The 19,404-nt window shown below is 44.9% G+C and overlaps 1 protein-coding gene and 1 long non-coding RNA gene across 5 annotated transcripts in view; one reads left to right on the top strand and one right to left on the bottom strand.

Annotated features, from left to right (window-relative positions):
• LOC111259485 (solute carrier family 13 member 2) overlaps nucleotides 1-19,404 on the bottom strand; it is a 65,882-nt gene that overhangs the window by 23,410 nt on the left and 23,068 nt on the right. For all 4 annotated transcript variants that reach the window (XR_015310608.1, XR_015310611.1, XR_015310610.1 and 1 more), the window contains exon 7: nucleotides 1,928-1,970. The gene's annotated coding sequence lies outside the window, so the exon portion shown is untranslated. The remainder of the gene's footprint in view (nucleotides 1-1,927; nucleotides 1,971-19,404) is intronic.
• LOC147753628 (uncharacterized) lies at nucleotides 11,377-18,356 on the top strand. Its single transcript, XR_015310614.1, has 2 exons — nucleotides 11,377-11,977; nucleotides 18,302-18,356. It is a non-coding gene; the product is annotated as an uncharacterized LOC147753628 (long non-coding RNA).

Below are 19,404 nucleotides of genomic sequence, written 5' to 3'. Positions count from 1 at the left end.
TAAAGGTTTCTTTCTGAAAAGAGACGACTTTCTTAATGTGCGTCCGTAGCTCCTCATGTGTTGCCGCGAGAAGGTTATAACTGAAGAAAAGTGCGGGAGGAGAACAGGCGAGTGAACTGGGGCAACAAAGATGTTGCAGAAGGGCAGACGATGGGAGCGAACGTAGGCGCGGGTAGCATCAGCAGCAAAAACATAGAATGAAGCAAGCTACAGGCCAACCACGATGCTGGCGACCATTAAGAAGACTAAGAAGAAACGATGCTACCTCGATGTCGACGTCAACGACGGCGGCGATCTGCATCAAAATCACCGCTCAGCCAACCATCGCCACTGCAAGCCCGTGAAACCCCAGCGACTGCCGCCGACACAGTCTCTACTCAAAACACACCAACACCTCAAACTCCCCTCACTCCTCACTGCTCTCTCGCTTGCCCTCGTACTCCTGTTCGTCATCCGCTCTCCCCGTAACGTGACGTACTCTGAATCTGGGCAGTGGACGAGGCATAAACTCTTTTGCCGCAAATCGTGGACGAGCGCCAGGCGATCGCCCCCAGCACCTCCAGTAGCACCAGAGCCATCGCAGTTACCACTGCCATCGTTGGACAGAGAACAAACTGCCATTGCTATTGCCACCCCGCGAAATTCAAATCGTCCCACAGCCAACCACTATATCGGTATGCACGTGGGTGTGTGTCGACAGTCGGCACCCACAGCGCAAGACGTCAGAGCTCGGAGATCAAGGCAACACATTGAGACCTGTTGGGGAACACTGTAACGGGGCTGGGAACCAGCTTGATCGACTGGAGGTGAAGGCGAAACGGTTCTGTGTCTTGTCCCAAACGACGGTTGGGTGGTGAGGAAACCCGGGAAAGAACCCCATCGCACTTTATCTGCCCTACCTCACCCTTCGAACCTTCTGCTACGAAACCCTCGATCTTCAATGCATGGTTTCCCGGCGGAATACCCTCGTCCACTGCCCCTGTTTCCTTCCGTGCCAACACGGCGAACAAGCGGACGAGCATCGACGGTTTGAATCGAAAGAATTGGCTCCTTTATTCTCTAGTCCCGTTGCTACTCTTGAATGAGCGCCCATACACTCGTCGTCGATCGAGTTACGAGAGAGCGACGCGTACAGAACGTGTCATTGGAAGCTTCAATGCCCACGGAGGCTGCGCAATAAGGGACTTGTGAAATGGCTGCGAGAAATTGTCCTATGAGGACGAGTCAGTAAGCGCAAAACGGACAACAGCGTCAGCAAAAAGATGACAGGGGCAGTTCTAAGGGAGCCATTGGGAAAGTGTTACGATGAACACGTCGACGAGGAACGAAATACGACTGCAAGTGGTGCCGCTTGTATCAATCTTTTCATTTATGTGTCTCGCTGGGCCTGTTTGTCTGTCGGCTTCCACGAGTCGACGTGATGAAAGGCTGAGTGTGTCCTTGCTTGCGTGTGGGCGCGCAAGTATGTAGACGTATTTGTTTCTCCGTGCACGCAATTGTGCGAACGACGCAGGGCACCGCTGCATCTAGTGGTAGTTTTCCCCTGAGGAGAGACCCCTGGTGGTACAGCCAGCATGTCACTGAGATGGAGCCAGGTGTCTGGACGGCCGATTGCTTGAGTCGTGCAATCTATACAGACGACCAACGGAGGTAAAGGCAGCAATGTCGCTGCAGACACCGACGGCAACCAGGTTAGGAGACGCAAGCGCAGCAGCTAGCTGCCAAATGTTGGGAACAATATGAAGTTTTAAGCAAAACTTGTAACTCCACACGAATAGGTCAACGCGACTCAAGCAATTGCAGGTAACCAGGTTTCATACTGTCTACACAGGTGCATGTTGCCTAGAAGGCTGTACGAGCATTATTTAAGTGATCACCATTTTACTCAGGTTTTTTGCTTTTCTTTATCAGAGGAACAGATACTTACTACTGTCGTAAATGAGAGATGTGCAGCCATCCAGCAGCAGATTCTGCAAAAAAAAAAAAGCTTCAGACTTGTGTTTCCGAATCCGGATAATTGTATAGGGTGAAAAGGTACCAACCGCAGTAAAGCAGCTTGTCAATTTTTAAAATTCTGCCTATGAAATATAACATCATCACACAATGATTGATTCCTCGAAAAATCAGCCAATCGTACTGTGAAATAATCATAAATTGCTGATTACGCTGTGATATTTAGTTTTTTACAAATGGAACACGGACACAACTAATTTTAGGTAAAGGTTTTACGACAAATCTAATGGCTAGGCCAGTACGCAAATGCTCGTTGGATAATTAACTGAGGTGTGAAAATGAAGTCCTTTTAAATAAGCTCCGTATGTGCTAAGTATAATATCCGTTTCATCGGCGTCTACAGGCACATATTTGACAGGGAACATGTGGGCTTTGAGACTAATATGTTGCCCGCTTCCTTCAAATCAAGATATATTGGGCAGAACGCAAACCATCAACGACGCATATCTCAGGCGTTCATACTGCAAATTGATACACTCACGTAACAGTAAGCGGGAAATTCTCTGCAGTAAATTGTCGCGAGCGAAACGCTTAGCATTAATGGAACTAGAATATCTAAAAGAGTTTGCATTGCGTTTGATGCTAACATATTCCGTACCGGGCTCTTACACCGTAATGGAAATGTACACACTTTTATTGACTCCGCGAAAGTTATAATAAGCCTCCAGAAAAAAAGGCCAATGAAAACATATCCTTGACTTACCTTTGCTTCAACAGACGTTCACGAGGTAACACCTAAATTTAAAAAAATTGGGTATCCTCTTTTCTCCGATTTCCCGTCGGAGCAGTTGCAGACATCTTTCCTTTCTCACCATTTAGTTTTCGATTTTGACGTACTGTGTACCTTATCGCGATCTAATATCAGGTACAAGGACAGCATTACTACATTCTACCACACTAAATTTATAGCACGTAGTGAATTTGAAAATCATACAGTTACAATATAAAATGGCCATTTGTGGCTTGGATTGATTTTCATCAAGTTATCTCCATCCGTTCATTATAAAGACTAAAAAGTTAGCTTATATCTAATACGTTAGTTCCTGTAGTACGAAAAAAGTAGGCTACTGAACAACGTTTTCGGTTGTCAAAACAATTCGACTTAGTTTGCTTTAGCTTACTAGTAGGCCGGCCGTCTTAGCACAAATACGGCAAGGTGGAGTTTCGGCGCCTTTTCCTCAGTAGATTGGACGGTCGATATTCCCGTCGGCGTAGGATACTTCACAGGACTGCATCGTTCCCGTCCGTTTCGTCTGTGGCCTCGGGTGCGAGCTTCGTTCCTTCATTTTGACTGTTGCTTCTGTTTGGTGGCGAGAAAAACGTCGACCCGGGCTTTCGGAAGAAGCCGACAAAAAACCTTCGAGATCTCGTATCCCCCTCTTACGCCCGTTCTCAAAGAAGAGCGTGACAGGCAGGGAGGCATAGAGAAGACTTGGGTTTTACCTTCCGCCCTATGCCATCGCTTGCTTCCTACTATATCTACTGCCCACACAACCCTCCGGCCGAACTCTATATGTTGAGGGAGTTCGGCCGCATCCAGGACCGTCGGTCGACCCTTTTTTCGCTGTAGCTGACTACCACTAGCCAGCAATGGCTGGATGGTTTTGTTGGCAACTGCTATACTTCAGGCTGTAGGGCTGTAGTCTATCCTGATCTGTTTTCCCCGCCGGTGTGCCCGTAGCAGGGGGTGAAGCCCGCCGCCTTTCGACTCGAGTTCGTTCTTTCCTACGTAGGATCAAGTGGCGCCAAACTGCGATGATCCCCGCTGCCTCTGCCGCTGCAGTCCATCGGCGAAGCTTGCTTACAGCGATGCAAACGCTGCTTATCTCTCTCTTTTCTATCATGAGCATGGCGTACGTAACCGTACCCTACAGAGAACAGCATGCAGTGGCCAGGCTTCTGTTGCCTCTAGCCAGTGCCGCTCTTGCCGGCTACGAAGAGGATACCACAACATGGTCCGCTTTAACCCCAGTAGTAGTAAGGTGGCCACATTCATTTCGTGTTCCTTCAAATACCACCCTTGCACCCTCACAGAATACTATACTGGCTTCAAGCGCTGAGCTATTTGGCTCCGAAGCGGACTTTGCTTCGTTACTACCATCCGGAACGAGTGGCCTTTGTGAGAAATCGGGGCTTGATCAAATCGCCAAGCAAAGCGGCAGCTAGCAAGGGAACAAGCATGGCTGGCAATGTCTAGCCAATGAGCTCGAAATTTCCGAAGGAACATATCAGAACAGCGACGAGGACATGACTTCAACACGTTGTTGCGCTCCGCCTAACAAAAATGCTCTCACTTCGGTGCGGAGAGAAACGGCGCTAGCGAGAGCTGATCGTCACGCTGTAAAGGGGCATCGCTCAGTGGCTTCGGCGTTTTCATTTTCTTCTCATGAGCATATGATTCGCCACACAATAGGCTTACACGATATATTCTAAGCGCAGGTATATACACATGCACACAGACATACATCACATAGTCAAAAATATAAACGGAGAAAAGTCACATCTGTGAGATTTACATAATGATTATATTAGTCCTCGAAGACGCAGTGATAGTTACGTGGGTGAGTAGTATTGTGACGACGATCTGGCTGATCTGCATATCGCTAAAGAAAAAAGCTGTGAAGTTCACTGAGCTCGAGACAAAGTTGAACTTCGGCAATATTTTTAAGAAGTGCAAAAGTTAACCTAAAAATAATAATAATTTAAGAAAAAACCTTCATTGTCACTATTCGCTTCTACCTGTTTTTTTTTTTTCTCATATGTTAATCATGCTAATTTCCGTCTTGCTCCTCTAATGGCATTTCATTAGAGAAAGATTCTGCGAAAACCTAATTGTTTATCCAAGTTAGGTGTTTGGACGTGATTCTTTGGTGGCATTTGGGCCAACGGATACCCCTGCCGTGAAGGGCAAACTGTTGCTCCATTCGCCTGTTCCATCTCCCACCACGGCGTATACGTTAATTTTTGTGAAGCTGTTAGCTGTAGAAAGGAGCTTTTTTTTTGCGAGTAGCGCTCAACTAAAAGTGCTTGTTAAGTCCTCATTTAGCCTATGCGTAAAACGACACAAGTAGGATCCCACGTTACGCGAGTTCGAGCTAGACAAACTCTCCATCATTTGTGCCATTCTACAATACGATAGAGACGTTTTCTTCATTAACAAAAGGATTGTACAATACAGTTGTTATTGGGAAACCTGTAGGTAATATTGCATATCATACAACGTCATGCAAAGATTGGCAATGTTACAAGATAGAAGTTTTTGAAAAATTCTAAGAAAAATAATAGCATAGCCGTCAATTTGACATTCCTAAATATCGGCTGGCTGTATTTTAAAGGCTAACGAACCACTTTAAGATTAGAGGGAAGTCAGGAAATGAAACAGATTGTATAGTAGAAAGACATTCTGAGCCCGAACCTAGCATTCGATCTATTGTTGAACCCAGAATGGATTTAACAATAAACTTGACAATGTGTTTTACAAAGAATTCACCTTTTTTTTGTTCGTTATAAGCACCGTGTGCTACATACTGGAAAAAACGAAATGTTTTTGATGCGGCCATGCTTTAAAGGAGCGCACGCTCGTAAAGGTAAGGTAACCTGTTGATGATTCGTAATTCAAAAGGGTGTTGTCTTATTCGCGGCACCGTCCTTCGTTTATCCAACACTGCGACAATCTGTTCCGATGTCCACGGCTCAAAATGCCACCTGGCTTATGGCTAATAATAATAATAAGGTTATAGTAAAAATGATAATGCCAAGGTTGTGGCTGTTTAAATGATGCCTTTCGTAAAGCGCCAATGACATTATAAAGGCAAAAAAATAAGTGGTATATAAAACACCCTCTTTCTATCTTTTCAGTCATATCCCGTGGAGACATTCGGTGTTATATAGCTGTATGTATTTGCTTATCGGCACCGCTAACGCTCACGCGTATCGCCTCCAATCAACAGTAATTATGCTAAAACAACCGCTAATCTAGCACTCGCCCATACACATGTAAACAAATGCATCGGAGAACTAGTTTCAGTTGTCCGCTATAGTTACACTATATCTACTCAATAGACTGATTCATGTACCAACGAACGAATGTTTCACGTCCCCTCAGCTACGCCCCCCTTCCCCGCTATGATTTCTGATAACGAGTGAAGCAGTATTGGTAGCTGAGACGACGCAACGTAACTGGGTGCCGCGTAGTTAACCCGTAAGTCTGTGGCTATCCGTTTACTTTCGCATATCTAGACGCGTACATATACACGGGTTCCCCGACAACGATGCGCTTTTTAGCGTTCACCCATTGTCGGAAATGACGATACGATCGGCCGCTATCAAATGCCGAACGCCACCAGCCCCTGGCAACGAAATGGCTACCAATCTGTCGCCAATGCTTGAAGTTTTGAAGAGTGTTTCTAAGCGCGCTCAAGCTGGTGGTGTCTGTCCACTGGTAGACAGAAGCAATGTATATGTGAATAGCGTAGGTCTGTATTAAGGGCGTTCCGCAGCCGCGTCTATCCCCTTCATACGCGTTGGATATCAAGTTTCCCCGGTCTCCGTCCTCTAACCAAACGAGCGCTGGAGGCGGCGGCATCAGCTGCACTGTGTGTTTGCGTTCATGGCCCACGACGACCGCAATGATGACGCTAGTGTCTGTTTGGCTATATCTGGCTGAGCTACAATCGGTCCGTCGCTTTGCGTCGTGGCCTCCTTATTCCCCAGCAGCAGCTGCAATGGCAGCCATAGTAATCGTAAAGGTAGGATCAACAGCGCTTTGCTAACTCGCCATCGTACGTCTGGTTAGGTAGCTGGCGGACATGGCACAGTGGCAAGACAAGCCAGCCATGTCATCGCATGGATCCATCCGGAGTAATAAAGAGGAACAGTTGAACACTGGCGAGGCTGGCTGGACGCTGATGGCTAGCGCTCTATGCCTGTCCGCTCTCGTGCTTGCCCCGCCCCGCCCCCTGCTGGCTCAATACTCCTGCTACCGGTCTGTTTTCCCTGTCTAGTCTAACAACAACAGCAGCAGCAGCAAATACGCCGATCGAATAATCGTGACGTTAAGTCAAGGACGGCCTATGACGACGACGACAAGCAAGAGATCACCGCCTGGCCCAATCAAACCATTCTCAACAACAGATTAACGGACGTTCTCTTCAGGGACACATAGTCGCCCAGGGGTCACCTCTTACCGTTAGTACAACGAAATCTCTCAATACTACTACTACTAGCGATTGCTGACGGGCAAACGGTGCCTTTGAGCCATTGTTCTTCACTCCTGTGACGCACGGTATTTTCCCAACATCTACGGTCGCACTAGTAATCAGAAGCCAATATATCTTTTTGTCTTTCTATGCTTTTTTGTCTGTAAAACGAGATAAAAAGAATGCTGAACCTTGTGGCACGCCTAAAGCAAGTGGTTTTGCGTCGACACTCCGACGGCGCTAGCTACAGACTACTCGGTCAAACAGCGAGTGCTGCTCATTCTGGTCTTCCCGCTGCTATGGATTGCCTACCCAAAACATTACTTGATATTGCACCCTATGTATTTTCATTCTCTATAGAGAAAGACGTCGAGAGAAAAGGAGCCATGTCTCGACATTTGCCTGGCCTTCATTGAATGCTTATCTCCTGATTTGTTTTTTGGCTTGGCCGCGGTAGAGTTCGCTAGAGGTACTCTCATGAGGTACAAAAGAGCTGCCGAAATACAATTTTATAATATGTACGTTTGAACAATTGCAGTGTAACTTTGTGTACGTCTGTGGCACCTGAAGGTTACCCAATCGTATTTGTGTTTTATGGTGTATGGTTTTTGCGACACTGAGCCAGTCAGCATGAGAGGATAATAGGACTACAGGACTTGTCGGTGGTGTACTGTTTTTCCTAAAGTGAACTGTGGACGCCTTTAAGATCGGATGATGATAACACACATAGCAGCTACGCCTATAATCTGTGAGAACAAACCAAACATGTTGTGTATATCAAATAACTATGATAAAAAGGAAGAGGAAACGAGAAGTGTTGTTCGCGCTCAGAGGGGGAGACGAGAATGAAGATATTGAGTTAGACCACGATAAATCCACATAATCCGTTTAAGAATTGAATTTTACCTGTAAAGGCGAGCGATCGAAGTTAGACGAAAGGAAAGTACGTTAATATTTTCTAAGGTGAACGTCTACACAGAAATATCCCGAATAAGATACAATGAAAAGAAGCACAATTCTACATTTAATACCGTTACCGTCTGTCTATCTGTCTGAAGCAGCAAAATCTCCCGTTGCGGGGACTATCGGCTATGCCGAAGCTGATCTTTGTTTTAATGAGTCGCTTTATTAGTTCAGTCAAACATCAAAAACGATAAAATCGGAGTGAACCACAGAAGACTTCCTTCTTGACGACGCTTTGAAAAGAGTTTGAAACCGTGAATAATATTCTGTCCAACAAAGAATACACAGTAGATGTTTCTCACAGTGCCTCTTCCTCTTATTATGATGCCGATTTATTTCACTCTATTAGTGAAATAAGTCGGCATCTAATACGAGGGCATCTAAATCGGCTAAATATTTTATTAAATTGATTTGCTATGCACAGATCTACTTCTATAGGGCCTCAACTTTTCCTCATATTATTACATAGATTGCTCCGATAATGTTTCAGATTAACATAACTTAAATACATACTATACAGATAGTATGTGTATCATGGACACTGCACACCGGGCCAAGTGGGCGTGTAACTTTTGAGAATACTGACTATTTTATAAACTAATCCTCTAACCAATGCCAAGTCCGCTTTTAAACAGAAACCTCGAGGTAGTCGGTTTTTTTTTTGGAGGTCTATTAGGAGGCTTATAGTAAACCTACCAATGAGATTCAATGTTCTATTGAAATTTATTGCGGTGGCCACAGCGAAGCTTTTGCCTTGCCAAGAATTGGCCTTTATTTTAAACACTTCGAGTAGTGCCTAGTGTATCATATTGAATGCTGACTATTTAAGTGTACTCCTAGCAGGTAAGAAATTCCGCCATCGCACATCCCATGCTGTTATGTCATAAGCAGTGCTCATATCATTTTTAAGGTATAAATATCCTGGATGAAGGGGAAATTCGTCTTTGGTTTGTACTGTTTTGCATGACACGTGGCATTGGCCTGCATTAAAGCCTACCTATGTTCGGTAATGCACCTATCAACCATCACATATTTAAGAACACTGTCTGAGTGTCCTGGTTACCGAAAGATACTAAACGCTACCAACATCTTATCATACCTTCCGTGGGTGATGCAGAGTGAATTTTTCTTTAAAAATAGGTTTATTTATATTTTTTTTGAAGGCAAAAAGGAAGTTTTTTTTTTCAAATGGTTCTTTTCATATATTTAAATTATAACATTAATTATATAAAAAAAAAAGTTTGTAGAAATACGGCCGCCTCAAATTGATTAGAGTTCTCGCTTAATTACCTGATCGTAAAATGGAAACCTAGTTTAGGACTATAAAATTTGATTATTCCGGTATATAAAAAATACACATATATAATGGCTTTTAAAATAACGGTAGGTAAAAACAGATACAATTCGATTTTCTTCATTTATGACACTCAGACCTAAGCAGAGAGCATCAAAACCTTATCCCGATTATGTGATCTTTATTTGATTTATAATAATAGGTCGGTTTCGATAAAATCTTGTTGGTGTAAGACTTGAGCTAGTTTGAGTAAACGTACTACAAAAATCTTGTCCCCTTTTCTGTTATTAACAGGCAAGGGACCGATCTACGGCCCGCATTTCCTAGGTCTCGTCGTGCTCATGTTGGAACGCGTTGGAATGATAGGTCGTTCGTACAACTTAAAGCTAACGTTTATAGCATCTATATACTTATGAAAACGCCTATATATATATTTGAGAACTATGTGTAGTAAAGTTCGACACGCCTTTAATAGCAGAGTATATTCCTCATGATAGAGGGCGCAATATTTTAGCAAAGTGTTTAGCTCGAAAGAAAAAAAAATCAATGTTTACGTTGACTCGGAGCAGCAGATGAACGTACGTTGTTAGGATAAACCGACTGTAATCAGTCTGGAAATTTTTGTAATATAGGTAAAGTGAAGACTTATTACAATAATGGTTCCGCCAAAATTTTCGAATGTCTCTGACATACGATTGCTTAATTTGCTTAAAGAAACAAGCAAAAACATACTACCGTTATGTCAAATTAGGCCTAATGCCTATTTTTCTTTTGAAAGAGATCATATTTTTGTTTCATCTAACACAGAGCAGATTCTAACGAAGCTTTTGAGTGTTTCAATTAAAAAGAATTCAAGATCCCGTACACTCGCGGCCCAACCATGTGCTCCTACAAAGTAACTCTTTTCTGAAACTCTGTTACAACAACGAGTCACCACAAGATAGTTCGTCAAAAGTAACGCTCTCTATAAATTCATCGGCCACACCCTTGTATCTTCATCGCCTTAGTTGCAACGCTAGCAATATTAGTAATTTTGTCCGCGCCATGGTACCTTTCAAAATAAAGTTAATTAGAATGATGGTTTTGTGATATCTCAGAATGGAGCTACCTGAATATCAGCAGCAGACTCTGCAAGAGTAAAACGAAGAGTTTTCTCCAGCCATCTCTAAGGACCTCATATCAAACTTCAGTAGTGTACAAGCCCTCACTGTGGTGGAATCGTCATTCGGTTAGTGATCAATGGTTTGCCACTGCTTTACCCCTCTTCGCTCTTCGGTTCATAGACTTCCGCTTTGATCAAATCTATATTAGCTCCGCATGGCCCCCCCGCTGCTACAGCCACCACATCCACATAACAGGTCGAGTCTCTGCGTGCCTCCCTTACACCTCTCGCTATTTATCTCGCTTTCCCTTCTCCTGCACCCCACTTCTCCCCCCGTATTAAACATTCTCTCTCTCTCCCCTCTCGCTCTCTGTATCTCTGGCGTTGCCTCCAACTACCCTTCACCGTAGCGAAGTTGCAGACTACCTGGACAGGTGCTAAGCCTCGACCACTGCGACTATTTCGCCACAACAATGATCGGCGTCAACAACAACGGCAGCTGCGACGCGTGTTTTTAAGTGTCTGAGCGGACGAACTGTTCCGATGTTCAGTCGCACAGCCGGAACGGTAGCTGTCTGCCCCGTCAGACGCAGCACTCGATGAAAGACACTTCGCACATAGGAGAAAGAAAAACAGGGAGAATTAAAGAGAAAGAAAGAATGAAAGAAGGCGCATTTCACTCTCAACATCCTCGTTTTAGCCCCATTTACCCCCAACCAAATTTGCCTTTGAAATACCCCCGGGAACAACGGCCTTTTCTCTCGGTCCCGTGCCCGAACCAACATTGGCGTGATACCCATCTCGTGTTCTCTCGCACATCCTAGAAACTAAACTGTCTCACTCTTCACAGGTAAGCAACCTACCCTCCAGTAATCGGTACCTCCTGTCAGCTCCATGCTAGTGAGTAGCCGCGAAGCTACAGCATAGTTGGCGCTAGCCCTACGAATGCTAGCGCGTTGGTTTTAGGCCCGCTCTTAAGTATCCTTGTGGGTGAGAATGACTTCTAGTACTCCTAGACTAAGGCGAAGCGGAAGACTGAAAGAGTGTGAGAGTGACTAAAGAAGTTTAGATTCAGAAAGACAGAAACGGGGAGACAGATTGTCGGTCGCGGGACTTTCCAGACGAGCGAGTTTGTCTAACGTGACCACGCATGCGTCCGGTGGGCCAGGCAACTACATAACGGCTTTCTAGGCGCTTTTGGGCTTCGTAGAAGGCAGGCCACCATCCGCGTCGCCGGACCGATACTGCGCTGTTACCAATGTCGGTTGAGCACCGTTTCCCCGGCTTGTCACTGGCCCGCGTCAGTTCACCAGCGACCAAGCACGAACGTTAACAGTTGATAACCGATGAGATAATGATACTGCTACTACTCATCTACTTAACGACAACGACGATGACAACAACAAGGTAAGTACATACGCAGGTGTATAGCTAGCTGAACAAGCTTGTAAGAGATTTAGTAGGGGCAAATAATGAAACTGACAGAATGGTAGAGAAGAGGCCTAGGCGAAGGCATGAAGCGGCTAAACAGACGTCAGTTACAAGTCAGATACACGACGTTTCGTCTTTCCCTGTGACTTGTTCTCTCTCAGACACGTACCCCTCCGAACCAACTAAGTCTCTCTCTCTTACTCTCTTCCTGTGCCGGCGCCAAGACCCCATCGGACACTTCGACCATTTTCTTCTATTACGCAGTGAAGCAGGTGTGGAGCCAGTTATCGATTCTGTCAATGAGTTATCGGTGGCCGCTTTCTGTGCTAGGCAGGTAATCTTACTGTCTATGGGCACCCTGGAGAACCAAGGGAGCCTATGGGGCGTATACGGCACCGGTATCGCCCGCATTCGAGAGCGCGTTTTAAGGACGTGGAGCGCGGTAAAGCGTTGTAGCTACTGCTGCTTCGCGATTTGCTGGCGCCATGACGCGCTACTTGAAATACGTTCATATGCAGTATATGTTATGCATGTTCCAGGTGTATTGAATGAGGACACGTTTATCGCTATACGTTTTTATAAGTTGTTTCACAGGTAGAAAAGGCTGAACAGGGGCGATAGGTAGGCAAACTAATAGTACTGAACAAACCTATTCGGGAACGGCGGCCATAAAGACGAAATCAGCTTCTAGTAACTTGTAGATATGCATATTCTCGATTTATCTAACCTATCCTTGAATCAGTTGTAATGATACCCTGTACTTTTATTTACATTTCACCGTACTATGCCGCGTTATCTGCAAATTTCCGCTTAGCCATTTGTTGCTTAGTGTTTTTTCGTGTTTTGCAAAAAAAAACAAAATCAAACAGCCCTTGCTTTCCTTATTCGACTACGTTTGGGAGCTTTGTTTATCTCCGTCTACTGGGGATTGGGTGCTACCCGCAGGTTGCCGCTTTTCAGAGCTATAAGTGGGTGCTTTAGTGTGACAGATAGAAGCTATCCGCGAATCTGTGGCGCAAATTTTTTTAAGCGAACCTCTTGGGAACATTTTCCTAATTCCCATTTCGGTGTTTTACTTTTTGTCAAAAGATGGACTAGCAACTGCAGGACTCCACTGCGCAACGAAAGGCCAGGTTTAAAAGCAAACGACAACCTTAATTATAACAACAACTTGTCTGACGCTACTGCCTTGTTTATTTTCATCTGGTTCTAGACTGTAGTGAGGTGAGACGACCTAAGGTTTAGCATCACCGCGTTTTTGTCAGTTTTATCTCATGTTTGTCCGTTTCGCCTTGAAGGGGGCGCTGCCGTCGACGTTCAAAATTCCTATCACGTCTGATCTGCAGAGGCTGTCTGTGAGCGTTCCGGCGCGTTGTTTCAGAGTTGTATCGCAACAATCGACGCCACACTATGCTCTCTCTCTCTCTCTCTCTCTCTACGCTTGTAGCTGTTTCGCAGCTTTGTGCCAACTCACGTAGAAACGAAGAAAACAAAGACGCCAAGGAAGAGGCAGACGTAGGTCATGGAAGCCCATATATCCATCTATAAACAAAAACGCTGCAAACGATCGCTATCTGCCCGCCTACAGCGAAAGTCGTTCATATCGCATTGCATATCATGCTCTTCGTGCATATGACCACCGACCGTAGCGCAGACAAGCTTATACGTATTCCTCGTGTGGGACTAAGGTGTGATTTAAGGATGGGGTAAAAGAAAAAAGGAAAGATGAGCGGACGTACTGCATATATTTTGCACAGACATATATGTAGGGCAGATCACACGCAGTACTAATTATATCATCGTGCAGCTGCTGATATTGCTAGCATGGTAGTGGGAAATAGATGTTTATGATCCGATTTCGAACAGATTGAGCTGATTGCTAGTATCTAAATGAGCAGAACGGTTCATTGTTTACTTCAAAAGCTCACTGACATGGCAAGCTTTTATGTAGACGTTTATAGATATATAAGCCTACGTACTGTAATCAAGCCTGCTACATGTTTATTCAGACGAGGCATTGTTTGGCTTCTAAATTTACAAGCCGTCGTGCTGGCAGTCGAGGATGGTAATGTAGTATGAGTAAAAAAAAAAAAATGATCTCGTATTTGTTATAAATATGAGATAGACGACTTGTTTTCTATAAGGAACTTCGAGAGCTCTTATTCAGGGCTCATCTAGTAACATGAATGTAAATAATATTATGAACTGCTATCCTTTACCTCTTTAGCTTTTGTTTTATTAACACCTCAAGATTTGCTTTAAAATGTGTGTCAACGTTTAAATTTGCTGTTACAGTGCATTTAACTCTAAATATTCCTCGACTCTTCTGTGGCATAGAAGAATCACTTTGGTGGATTTCGCATATTTGCTAACTGAATTGTTACGGAGGTATAGCGAATGACGCACACCAGCCTAGAGCAAATAGTGACCTAGCAACGACAATACGATGCATATCAGTATATGTCTAAAGCATCTTGTCTGCGTAAATCCCTCTCCTGGCATTGTAACATTGCATAGATATCTCATAGAATGTACTGTTAAGAGCCGCTTTTCTACTTTTCATGACGGAAACGCTACGAAGGAAAGGGCCGACGTCTGATCACGTTGCAGGACGTGCGTGAATGTCGTGGTTTTGCAGACTTTGTTGTTTGCCTGTCTGCCCGCCTACTTACCTACGTTGTTGTTTTTGTCTCGACAATCGGAGGCCAATCGGTTAGTTTGTCTGCTCGCTGTCGACCGCTCGAAAGCTAACAAAGCTAAGCGACCTCAAGGGACGACACAGTCTACTCTTGAGGAGCGCTTGGATTACTCATTGAAGCCGCGGAGCATCAAAGGCAGGGGAAACAGACAGAGGAGGCGAATTGGGGCTTTCAAAAGTGCCACCATAGCCACCGATGTCGTGAGAACGACGGCGTCCGGAGGGATTGTGGGGATAACCGGGAACATTGCCATCTTTAGAAATGGCACCTCGCATTTCAGATTTCTACCTCGGTTTCTTCCCAGCAGCGGCAGCCCCTGCAGGAGTGGAGGCATCCGCAGAATTCCCGCCCATCGATTTGAATTTGACTGCGTTATCGTCTGCCGAGGTTCCCACATAAGGTATCGCCCAGACTGGAGAAGAAGAGGCCAGGCGAAGCTATGCCAGGCCGTATGATGCAGTAGGGAGGAACAGCCGCTAGTAACAGGCTGGCGTTGTTGTTTAGCAAACGGTACCTGACTCTGCTGCTGCTGCTGCAGAGGGCAATCCTACAAGCAGCCAGTAAGCTTCGTTTCCCAACTCCTGCTGCCAATTCTGCTGCTGCGTCGAAGTCTTCGGTATGGCTTCAGCAGTAACGGTGGCAGTGGCTGTGATGATTGTGTGTTCTAAACAAGAGGGGTGGCATCGAGTAACGTATTCTCATTTCGTGAGTTGTCGAGTGGTGGAACAGAATGACAAAAGGATCGTTGAATTGTCCCCCCCTCTCTCTCCCTCTCTCTCCTCCTGAACTCTAGCTGTTGTTGCGCAAAGAAAAATTGCCATTAGACAAAATTTGTAACGTTCGCTGTTTAGATAATGTTCTTCCCATCGTTTAGCCTCTGCTAGGAGCTCGCCAGTATTGCAACCGTATCGACTGGCCAAGTCACCCACCTTGCTCCTTCTGTAGCTTCTAGTGTTTGTGCTCTTAAAGCCATGCTTCCACGACAGTTCTCCAGGCCCCGGCAGCAGGGAGACGAGTACGCTTCCCATTACTTTTATACCGTTTATACTAGCCATCTACGCGGGCCAGTCTGTCGATTCCAGCATTGTAGCGCGCCATTACCGTAACATTCTATCCAGTAGCCGCAATTTCCAACCTCTGATCAATGTCCTGCTCATTCAGCGATCTGCACACACACACCGCATCTGTTTCCTTTTGCTAAGTCTGTATTGCGGCTCTGTATTGGCGGTTGTAGTGAACCAGTCTCTGCGTTGGCCGAGTTCCCTCCATTCCTGGCTCTCTATTGGGCTAGGCCAGCAGCATTCATGGTCCGCCCCTCAAACAATCGGGCCCCCCCAACAACAACGATAACGGCGGCATCATACGAATCCCGAAAAATCTGCCAAAATGACTGTGTGAATGAAGGAACACTAGTGTGGCCTCCTTTTTTCTGATTCACTGCTATTCTGCTAAAAAAACGATGCTGAGTAGGGTGGAGTGGCGTACATTGTACATCGCATACCTAGTACTTTCCCTCTATTATGTTGTATACGCAGATGTCAGCGTGAATGCGTATTTTTCTGTAGGGGCCACTAGCAAATTCGACGGCTGGAGAGCGCGAAAAATATGGGCCGGCCAGTAGGCACATGGACACGCAAACAGATAGGTAGCAGGCAAACCAGGTGGAAGAGGTGACGCACTCAGTCAGTTCGAAAAACCTGTAAGAAAAGACTATCCGGGTACATTCCGAATAGCTCTCCGACCCGTTTGTTGTCCGCCGGCCAAACGTAGCCAAAACAGAATCTAAAAACCGCCAAAAACCAGCAGAAAGATAGAACCCCGAACCTGAGTTCGTTGTGGGCTTTTGAACCACACGTAAAATAAAGAGCTCTGCCAACGTTTGCCCGCTCCTATTTAAAAAAACAAGGAAGCAAAAGATAGTTTCTGAAAGTAAAAGCGTTCGCTCGTCAAGTGGCCAGCGTCGAATGCCGCCGCCGCCGCTTTTGCTACAGCAAGCGAGCCATTTGATCCGGTTTCTTGTGGTGCATGATCTTGAAAGTCCTTGCTCTATGGGTCCATCTACGTCACCCAATGAATATCTGTAAGAGAACATGCGCCAATTTGTGTGAAACCGTCTGTCTTCTCCGTCAGTATATACAGGGAAACAGAGAAACCTGTGGCAGACCTGAACGGGTCTGTCGGGATGGAGGATCGACATCCTGAAGCACTTGGAAGAAAGGAGTGCCACTCTACGTTGTGTCTGCCTAAGAAACTGAGAGATCTGAAAGAAGGTTAGCATGAAGCGGCGATGGTCGACGACGTCTGGTGGTCCGAATCAAGAAAAGCAACGACGAAAGTGACTCATGCGAACAGACAGCGAAAGTGCAAGAAAGATAGAAACAGGTCGGGGCATAAAATGACAGTACAGGATAGTGCGCTAAGAGTGCATGGGAAGGATAAGGTGACACAGGACAACAGGCTTCTGAAGTAAAAAATAAGAAGCACCGAAAGGAACTCGGCAGGCTGACTGGCAAAAATGGAAGAAAGGAGACCGAATGATAATGAACCAACTGTGAAGGCAAAAAGGCCTCGACGACAAACGAGCGGGTTTTACAATAAAGACTTACGAAATGCCAGCATCGTTTCATCTGCTTGCCAAAAGCCAGCTGCCGGAGACTACTGTCGACAGGGGCCTATCCTCAGTCTCCGTTGGCAGCTGACGGATGGTAAGTGCTTCAACTTTATTGCTGCGACGAACATTTGAGAAGACACATGAACAGATACGAAAGTGTACCGCAAACGAAGCAGCACAGATACACAATTTCGAACGCGTGGACACGCCATGCGCTCACAGTCCTTTGGGGAAACCGGAACGAGAGGAACACGCAACGTTTAATGTCTAGAGGATGAACCACGTCTGCTAGCTTTCGACTCCTCTCTCGATGGCTATAATGATAAGCTGATGTATTTAAGGCTTATATCTGCACATTTGTCGTCGTGGCAGAAAGACGCAGGGAAAACAAGAAGACTTTGGCCAATAAAGCTCGGCTATAGAAATAAAGTTGCCAATATTTTGTTTTGTCGATGAGGGGTGACTAAAAAGGTTCCGGCTAAAGCAGTTCTTTATGAGGTTCATGTGGATTTCAGAAAGAAGTGGACCTAATATATTTAGCCAACACAAGGAACGGGACTTAAGTTGCCACTCTGTCGGCTAAATATACTAAGTCCCGTTCCTTCGAAGCTTATATGTGTGGGACTCTTACCGAGTCCCAGTCTTTAACTTTCTTTCACTCGTGTGCGTTGTTACAAACTCTGAACTATTTAGCTGAATTACATTAAAGCTCTATTGGCGTCAAATACAAAATTCAAAAGTATTTTTTTGTGTCAATGTCGTTCGAACTGTGACAACACTTTTGATAAAAGCAATTTCTCCTGTTCTAGCTTTGCATCAATTTAAATCTAAAAGCCCTCTGTAAAAAACAACAACAAAAAAAACATCGGAAAGCCCAATCCGCTTCTTCGCGTATGTAATACAGCGTTTAGCAATTATTATCGTCTTCACAGCCACCATTATTTCTAACTTATCTCGCGGATAAATTTTTACGTCAATGATTGCTCACAGGTTTACGCAGTTTGCCCACAACGAATGTAATAAGCAGGACCAAACTCAGGCCAGGTGGCCTGCTCATCAGGCTCAGTCCGGTTGTGAAGGTGATAACTGTCACTGGACGGAGATCTGATGAGGGCGTCAGCCTCGGGCCGTACCAACAAACGCTTGGGCTTATTTTCTACACAGGTATGTGACTTATATATAGAAGGCTTGCCAACGACCACGACGCGAAAGGGAATTAGTACTACAGTGTTCTGTAAGGTGAGTGCTATGTGACGTTTTAAATTGACGGAACAAACAAACTCAGAAGATCTGATAATTAACTTTGTATTCGTTTTTATTTAGTTCACTAAATTTTTTAATTTATTATTAATAATTATTTACTCATAAGCCTCATCCAAAGCCTGTTTTGTTGTGATTTTATTAACTTTGCGCAAGTTTACCAAATTAGCTCACTTCCAATTGTCCAATATATATATATATATATATATATATATATATATAATAAAAAAATAAGTATGAATGAGATCCTACAAATGCAAAAGCAATTGCGGCATGTTGTTTTGCATGAGCGGTTAGAATGCCGCTTTGAACCAGGTTTAACGACTAGTTTGGATCTACCATATAGGGTCTGATAGTGTGTTGTTTTTCTAAAAACATAAAGATTTCTAGAAAATAATCATTTGACCGTACCCTTTACCCATTATAGAGTTCTTATCGAGAGCAGCTAGCAGCAAAATTTACTGCGGTAGATCTTGGGGAGAAGTGGCGGAACCTGGCAGGAACCCTAAATGCCCTTATTAGAGTGTAGGATATGCTAAACAGTCCAGGCTCTGAATCTAAGCGTCGCATAAAGAACGTTTCCCTAATGCCCCACTGATAACACAGTTCTCTCGCAATGAACGTAAAGGACGATATGGTTTGCTATGTTAGCGGGTAGGCGTTTCCGTAGCAGTAAGTCAATTGACGGTGTGAATTTTTTACAAGAGGGGAAACGATTAGCGCTGATGCACTTAGAATGATGTGGCTATTGCTTCACATTAGCTAACGGTGCAGAACTGAGCACGGGAAATGCTGAATCACTTTTTTTTTTTTTTTTTCTCATTTGCAGAAAT

Source organism: Varroa jacobsoni, unplaced genomic scaffold, assembly GCF_002532875.2.
Source record: "Varroa jacobsoni isolate VJ856 unplaced genomic scaffold, vjacob_1.0 scaffold_338, whole genome shotgun sequence".
Classification (NCBI taxonomy): Eukaryota; Metazoa; Arthropoda; class Arachnida; order Mesostigmata; family Varroidae; genus Varroa; species Varroa jacobsoni.
The sequence above is the reverse complement of the archived record's forward strand: the minus strand, read 5'-3'. Positions and strand labels throughout refer to the sequence as shown.